Source organism: Apium graveolens, chromosome 8, assembly GCF_009905375.1.
Source record: "Apium graveolens cultivar Ventura chromosome 8, ASM990537v1, whole genome shotgun sequence".
Classification (NCBI taxonomy): domain Eukaryota; kingdom Viridiplantae; phylum Streptophyta; class Magnoliopsida; order Apiales; family Apiaceae; genus Apium; species Apium graveolens.
The window spans coordinates 167,937,642-167,946,465 of record NC_133654.1 but is presented as its reverse complement, the minus strand read 5'-3'; the positions used below and the strand labels follow the sequence as shown (position 1 = coordinate 167,946,465).

Sequence of the window (8,824 nt, the reverse complement as noted above, 5' to 3'; positions counted from 1 at the left end):
GAGACTCCACTGCCAAAACTTCCCTGCACCACCCTCTTTATCTCTTTTATCATCAAAGCAAATGGTTCATATATAGGCTTGTGAAGTTGATCTAGCTTGACTTTAGTATCATTATTATGAGAGATTTGACTCTACAGATTTATGTGTAGTGCTTGAAAAGACTCATTCATCTGTTTGATGCTGGATTCTATTCCTTTGAGATTGAAGGTGGCCAGCTTCTCAGAAAATTTGTTGAAATTATTTTTAATCTCTATCTGACCTGGGAGGAGCTCATCAAATCTTGACCTCACTATCTCTTTTAGACTTCCTTGATGACCATTTAGAGTCTTCTCTAGTGCTTTACCAATACATTAAAAGACTTTGAGTTGTCCTTGTTAGACCTCTGTGATGGCATCATAAACTTCTGAGAAGTAAGCACCTTGGGATTTCTACCTAAAATGGTGACATACTCCCCCTAAACCTTGCCAGAGTTTCCTCCATGTTAATGCTGAAAGTTTTGGACAACCAAGTATCAACATTTCCATCCTGTTGAGCTTCATCTACTATCTTTGCATGTTGTTCTTCAATATCTTCCTTGTAAGATAACAAAATAGCTTGATAATCCTGATTTGGCTGTCAAAAATGAGCAATTGTTGAGCTATATTGGCAAGTCCTTCAAGCTGATCCACAAGCATATCATTCACAGAAGTGGGTTGAGCTTTGGTGTCTTGGAGCCAGGTGGCTAGAAGTTTAGGTGGTGGTTGAGTAGAGGTGGAGGGTAAATCAGGGTTTGGTGGTGTAATGGTTGAGGTATATGAAACACCTATGATAGAAGTCACAGTTGGATTTAGTGTGAACTATGGTTGTGATAGTATTTTGTGATCCTTTATTTGAATTGAAGGGGAGTTGACCAGGTTACTGTCATGTATTATGGACACAAACCCTTGTTCTGCATGCAAAGAACTGGCACTTGAATGTTCTTGAATACTTGCCTCCTTATTAGATGGATCATTGGCAGTGGGACTCCTAACATCAATTGTCAAAGAAATTTCAGCTAAGATTTTGACGGAAATTGTCCTTCTAGATAAACCTCCAATTGAATTGGAGAGGATTTGAGTAGCTCCCCCTTAAGAGTACTACCCTCAAACCTTAAAGCCTGTGAAAGCTGTTGTGCACATGATTCCTCACTATTGAACAAAGATTACCACTCAACAGTGACATCTTGTTGAGTGGTACTATTGAGTGGTCAACTCTATCTTTTTCTTCTTTGGTTTCTTGACCAGGCGACTTAATTCCTCACTTTGTTCCTCACCAATTTCATCGATTACATCTAGCTTTATCTGCTTTATCTTCTTTTTACTAGCTCCGCCCTTTTGAGAGGATGAAGCAGTTGATTTGCTAGCATCTATGGGCTTAGAAGAAATGGTTTCAGCTATGAAGGCTCTTGTGGGTGTGCCTATGTTTGTACTTTTACAGGACCAGAAGCCATAGATGTAAAAGTAATGGCAGTACTTCTTATGTCAGGCATAGGATAATGGTGTTGAATGGCATTTATGTCACTTTATAACGCCCTGTAAAGCTTTAAATTGGTATTTTGTACTCATGTTATTGGTGTTTTTAATGTGTTTCATAGTGTTTTTACAGTTCAGGCTTATAACAGGAATATATCTGAATTGGCATTGATTTGATGTTAATATGGTGTTAGGATGATGTCTAGAACAAAAGCTCATGAAAAGACCAACTCAAATCAGCAAGAAAAGAAGATGTCCGAAAATTTTCCAGAGAGTCAGCGCCCGTGCTGTAGAAGTGCGCGCCCGCTCCGGGATGGAAGAAGTACAGCACGCCCGTGCTGTAGAAGCGCACAGCCGTGCTGAGATGGTAGAAGTACAGCGCGCCCACGCTGGACAAGCGCGCGGCCGCACCGGGTTGGGATTTTAGAATCCTGATTCTCCTCTGATTTTGATCTAGAAGACTTCTAGTCTGTATGGGATGCTATATATACATAACTTAAGGTTGTTTTTCATAACAAGACGTACTAGAGCTTAAGGAGAAGGCATAAGAAGACTGTTGATCACAATTCAACCGAGGCGAAGAGGATCTAGTTTATTCTTGTGATTCTTTGTTTTAAGTTGTAACTTTGGATGCGAGTTTTCTTATTCATGAACCTATACTCTTGTTTCGTACTTGGTTTATTATTTATTCAATATAAAGACTACGTTTATTATATCATGCTTTCGTCGGAACCCACATTGATGATGAGTCTAATTATGGGCTAATCATTATCGTGGGGTTCCAACGGATTTATTTAGGGATTTCTTTAGTTAATTTATTTTGATGCCTTAGTGTGTAGTGATTGAATGATAACCTAGTATTGGTTGTGCTAATTTGTCTTATGAGCATCGTGAAATTATAAGATAACGTGTTAATCGTTAATAAAGCGAAAGTGAATTTAAGGGTTTAGAACTTGCCATGCTAGCATAGGTTCATGTATTTGATATGCATGGTTCGTAGGTAATTTTAACCATCTTACTTGCCCTATGTAATCAAGATAGATAACTTGTACATTAAACCGTTATATTGTCAAATTCTATAGACATATAGGGTCCTAATATAATTGGTGTCTATTCAGCTTTTGTCTCTTTTGTGGATGTCTGGTAGTATGGTATTCGTGCAATGAAAGTTAGCATTTATCAGTTTCATGTTATCTGATTAGTGTCATCATCATTGCATGCTAAGATTAAGAATGAAAAAGATATTGAATGAAGTATTTAATGAAGTTATAATCCCATGTTTTTGTCATATAGTATTCAACTCTCTTTACTCTCTTAGTTAATGTTATTTAGTATAATCCCTTAGTTAATCTTAGTTATAAATAATCTCAATTTATTATTCGTCTTAGCATTGGATAATAGCTATACCATTGTTGCATAAATACATTGATTGAAATTAACCTAAACCAGTCCCTGTGGGAATGAACTAGAATTAATTCTATATTACTTGCAATCACGTATACTTGTGTGAATATTAGTGCATGTTTCAGCTCTAACAAGTTTTTGGTGCCGCTGCCGGGGATTTTCGGTGTTAATTTTTAGTTTGTGTTTGTCATCATTGGTTGTTAAAGTCTAGTGACTCGGACATTGTTGCTTACTTATTTCCTTGTCGTGTTTCAGGTAATCTAGCGAGCGTGTATGCATACACGTTCTCGGTCTCGTAAGAGAACACTGGATCAAACTGAGGAAGAAATTATAGTAGAGGAAAAAGTTGAAGAAGAGATCTTAGTTGAGAAGGAAGAAGAAGAACTTATTGCAATGGGAGAACCAGAAGCGAATTCGAAGGCTTTGATGGATTACTCTCAACCGAAGATCAATGATATTCAGTGTAGCATTGTTTGACCAGCCATCTCGGCTAACACCTTTGAGATCAAGTCGAGCACGGTTCAGATGATACATAACTCAGTTTAGTTTGGGGGTTCTCCGACAGAAGACGCTAACATGCACATCAGAGATTTCATCTGCGACACTTTCAAGTTCAATGGAGTTTTTGAAGATGCTATTAAGTTAAGACTTTTCCCATTTTCTCTGAGGGATAAAGCGAAGTGCTGGTTACATTCTCTACCACCAGGGTCTATCACCAAATAAGAGGATCTTGCTAAAAAGTTCTTAACTAAATTCTTTCCTATGGCGCAAACTGCTGTAATCGGAAACACACTTACTCAATTTGCTCAAAAATCTGGAGAATCGTTATGTGAGGCTTGGGATCGTTACAAAGAGATGCTTAGAAAGTGTCATCACCATGGGATGCCTGACTGGATGATTATTAACTGCTTCTATAATGGTTTAAGTTCTAGTTCTAGACCCATGCTTGATGCAGCATCAGGAGGAGCCTTGTGGGCTAAAAGCTACGATGAAGCTTATGAATTGATTGAACTGATGGCTACTAATGAATACCAGAATCCTACTCAGAGACTATCTCAGGGAAAGGTAGCAGAAATTCTGGAGTTAGATACAGCTTTTGCTATAGCTGCTCAGCTTAAGGCTTTGACGATGAAGGTAGATTCTTTGGCTAATTATGGAGTTAATCAGATCACTAGTGTCTATGAGCTTTGTGTTGGTGCCCATGAGATGGAGCAGTGTGCTATTTCTAGTGAATCAGCTCAGTTCGTGAGCAACTTTCAGAGGTCGCAACAACCTGTGCCAGCCACCTATCATCCCAACAACCACAATCATCCTAACTTTAGCTGGAGCAACACTCAGAATGCGGTTCAACAGCCTTATCCGCAGTATCAATCAAAGCAATACAACCCCCTAGTTTTCAGCAACCGCAATATGCACCAAGGCAACAACTCCAACTGCAACAGTCTAATGAAAAATCTGAATTGGAGGAGTTGAGGCTCATATGCAAGAGCCAAGCGGTTTCTATCAAGACCTTGGTGAATCAAATTGGGAAAATTGCCAATGCCTTACCAAATCGTCAACCTGGTACACTCCCTAGTGATATTGAAGTTCCAGGAAAGAGGGAAGCTAAGGAGCAGGTAAAGGCAATTACATTGAGGTCTGGGAAGGTTACGAATTATGAACACTCTCAAGTTTCGAATGAAGAAGCTGTAGCTGAAGAAGAAGTGCAGAAGGAAGCAGAATTGGAACCAAAGAAGACTACTGTTGAACACACTCCTCCTGAGGGTAATACAAGGGAGAAGCAGATCTATCCTCTACCTCTCTTTCTTAAGAGGCTGCAGAAGAAAAAGCTGGATAAGCAGTTTGAGAAGTTTTTGGAGGTATTCAAGAAACTTCACATCAACATACCTTTTGCTGAAGCGCTTAAACAGATGTCTAGTTATGCAAAGTTTATGAAAGGTATACTTTCTCAGAAAGTGAAACTTGATGACTTAGAGACCATTTCTCTCACGGAGGAATGCAATGCTGTGCTACAAAGAAGTTTCCTCTTAGGCTTAAGGATCCTGGAAGCTTCACTATTCCTTGCACCATTGGAAAAGTGTCATTTGACAAATGCTTATGTGACTTGGGAGCTAGCATCAATCTGATGCCTTTGTCAATCTTCAAGAAGTTGGATTTACATGATCCAAAGCCTACTTATATGACCTTGCAGTTGGCCGATCGTTCTATTAAATATCCACGAGGCATTGTGGAGGATGTCTTGGTCAAGGTGGATAAACTCATCTTTCCTGCCAATTTTGTAATTCTTGATTTTGAGGAGGATAAGAAGATTCCCATAATCTTGGGAAGACCTTTCTTGGCTACTGGTCGAACCTTGATAGATGTGTAGAAGGGTGAGCTCACCATGCGAGTGCTGGATCAGGATGTAACTTTTAATGTGTTAAATGCCATGAAATTCCCTACAGAAAATGAGGAGTGCTTAATGGTGGAGTTGGTCGATTCATTGGTTACTACAGAACTTGATCAATTGCTAAAGTTAAATGCCTTAGAAAAGGCCTTGTTGGGGAATTTAGATAGTGAAAAAGATAAAGGTGATGAGCAATTGCAATATCTGAATGCTTCTCCCTGGAAGAGGAAGATGGATATGCCTTTGAATCTCTTGGAATGGAGGAGCTAAATAAATCTCCAAAGCGCCGCAAGCCATCTATTGAGGAAGCTCCTACACTTGAGCTTAAACTATTGCCTGAACACTTAAGGTATGCTTTTTTAGGTGATGCATCTACTTTGCCTGTGATTATTGCATCTGACCTTTCAGTAGTAACAAGGAAAAACTCTTAAGGATTCTGAGAGAGTTCAAATCGGCAATTGGATGGACTATAGAAGATATCAAGGGAATCAACCCTTCTTATTGCATGTATAAAATTCTGCTAGAGGAAGGTAACAAGCCTACTATTGAGCAACAGAGACGGCTTAATCTGATCATGAAAGAAGTGGTGAAGAAGGAAATTCTTAACTGGATGAATGCAGGTATCATCTATCACATTTCTGACAGTTCATGGGTGAGTCCAGTTCAATGGGTGCCGAAGAAAGGAGATATCACGGTTGTAGTTAATAAGAAGAACGAGCTCATTCCTACTCGAACAGTCACGGGGTGGAGAGTTTGCAAGAAATATAGAAAGATGAATAAGGCCATGAGAAAGGATCACTTCCCTCTGCATTTTATTGATCAGATGCTTGACAAGTTGGCTGGGCACGAGTATTACTGTCTTCTGGATGGCTATTCTGGCAGTAATTTGAATTGCATTGCTCCAGAGGATCAGGATAACACTACGTTCACTTGTCCCTTTGGTACTTTTGCTTTCACAAGAGTTTCTTTTGTGTTGTGTGGAGCACCGACCACATTTGAGAGATGCATGATGGCTATCTTTTCTGACATGATTGGTCAGAATATGGAGGTGTTCATGGATGATTTCTCTGTCTTTGGTGATTCTTTTGATGAGTGCTTGCAAAATCTTAGAGACGTTCTTAAAAGGTGTGTTGAGATCAATCTGGTTCTCAACTGGGAAAAATGTCACTTTATGGTGCATCAAGGACTTCTGAAAAATCTCTAAACCCTTGTGCAATCTTTTGTAGAAGGATGTCCCGTTCAAGTTTGATGATGAGTGCCTAGCTGCATTTGAGTTCTTGAAGAAGAGTTTGATCACGGCACATGTCATAACTGCACCGGATTGGAATGAACCTTTTGAGATGATGTACGATGTAAATGACTATGCAGTTGGAGCAGTTCCTGGGAAGAGAAAGAACAATATATTTCATGTGGTCTCCTATGCTAGTAAGACCCTCAATGGTGCTCAACTGAATTATACTACTATGGAGAAAGAACTTTTGGCAATTATCTACGGTTTTGAGAAGTTTCGATCTTATTTGCTTGGGACGAAGGTGACAATTTTTACTAATCGAGCTGCGATTCGATATCTCGTCTCAAAGAAGGACTCGAAGACAGCGTGTGGCCGCGCCGGGTCGGGATTTCAGAATCCCGATCCTCCTCTGATTTTGATCCAGTAGACTTCTACTCTGTATGGGCCGCTATATATATACATAACTTAAGGTCGTTTCTCATAACAAGACGTACCAGAGCTTAAGGAGAAGGTGTAAGAAGACCGTAGAGCACAATTCAACCGAGGCGAAGAGGATCTAGTTTATTCTTGTGATTCTTTATTTTAAGTTGTAACTTTGGATGCTAGTTTTCTGATACATGAACCTATACTCTTATTTCGTACTTGGTTTATTATTATTCAGTATAAAGACTATGTTTATTATATCATGCTTTCATCAGAACCCACGTTGATGATGAGTCCGATTATGGCCTAATCATTATCGTGAGGTTCTAACGGATTTATTTATGGATTTCTTTAGTTAATTTATTTCAACGCCTTAGTGTGTGATAATTGAATGATAACCTAGTATTGGTTGTGCTTATTTGTCTTATGAGTGTCGCGAACTTATAAGATAGCGTGTTAATCTTTAATTAAGCGAAAGTGAATTTAAGGGTTTAGAACTTGCCATGCTAGCATAGGTTCATGTATTTGATATGCATGATTCGTAGGTAATTTTAACCATCTTACTTACCCTATGTAATCAAGATAGATAACTTGTGCATTAAACCGTTATGTTGTCAAATTCTATAGACATATAGGGTCTCAATATAATTGGTGTCTATTCAGCTTCTATCTCTTTTGTGGATGTCTGGTAGTATGGTATTCGTGCAACGAAAGTTAGCGTTTATCAGTTTCGTGTTATCTGATTAGTGTCACCATTGCATGCTAAGGTTAAGAACGAAAAGGCTATTGAATGAAGTTAGAATCCCATGTTTGTGTCATATAGTATTCAACTCTCTTTACTCTTTAGTTAATGTTCTTTAGTATAATCCCTTAGTTAATCTTAGTTATAAACAATCTCAATTTGTTATTCGTCTTAGCATTGGATAATGGCCATACCATTGTTGCATAAATACATTGATTGAAATTAACCTAAACCAGTCCTTGTGGGAATGAACTAGAATTAATTCTATATTACTTTCGATCATTTACTTGCGTGAATATTAGTGCGTGTTTCAACTCTAACAAATGGAAGGTCCTAAATTTCTCCTATATAAAATTAGTGATATTTAGGATCACATTTACCTGATGTTTTGTATTTAGTTGTCCAAATAGAATTTTGGACGCTGACATACTAGTATATCTAAGATATATCGTATAATTATTTTTATCAATAAATAGATATTCTGTGATTATTATGTGAATTTTGGTGAATTATCTGTTGAGTGGTATTTTTGTTTGGATGTTTAAATGTGGTAAAATTTGAGAATTTCAATTTTTATTTATCCAAAATAAAGTATAGATAATGGTAATATTTTTTCTTTTAATTTATATATTTTTATATGATTTTATAAAGGCTTTTTGGATTTAATAAATTATTATTCTGAGTAATTATAAATTATTTGGTATAATCGGGAACCGTCCGACTTCAAGCGTTTTTATGTTTTTACAACCCGGAAGTCTCGGAAAATCTCATTTCTAATCTAATATGATTATTCCGAGTATTTTCTATGTTTTGACTTTTTCGATCCGGAGTACGGTTTTATCCGTGTGGGTCCCGACATAAAATTTTAGATAGAATATTTGTTTCGGTAAATCGATAAAACCCATATTTTCGAGAAACGGGATATTTTGATTATACTATTATATTATCTTCTCGTAATTCATGTAACCAAAGCGCTGAGACCAAGAGCGTATTTACAAAAAGCCTGGTATGATAATTATCCCAAAACTGGTACCGAATTGGATCTGTTTTTATCAACTAAGTATTATATTTTATATCCGATATGATCCAACGGGGTACCAATATTCCGTAAATATAAATAGCCCTTATCGTATTTTATTTTGTACAGA

General features: G+C 37.7%; 1 non-coding gene across 1 annotated transcript; it reads right to left on the bottom strand.

Annotated features, from left to right (window-relative positions):
- Positions 1-3,671: 3,671 nt before the first annotated feature.
- On the bottom strand, positions 3,672-3,778 carry LOC141681747 (small nucleolar RNA R71). Its single transcript, XR_012559171.1, has one exon. It is a non-coding gene; the product is annotated as a small nucleolar RNA R71 (small nucleolar RNA).
- Positions 3,779-8,824: the final 5,046 nt, after the last annotated feature.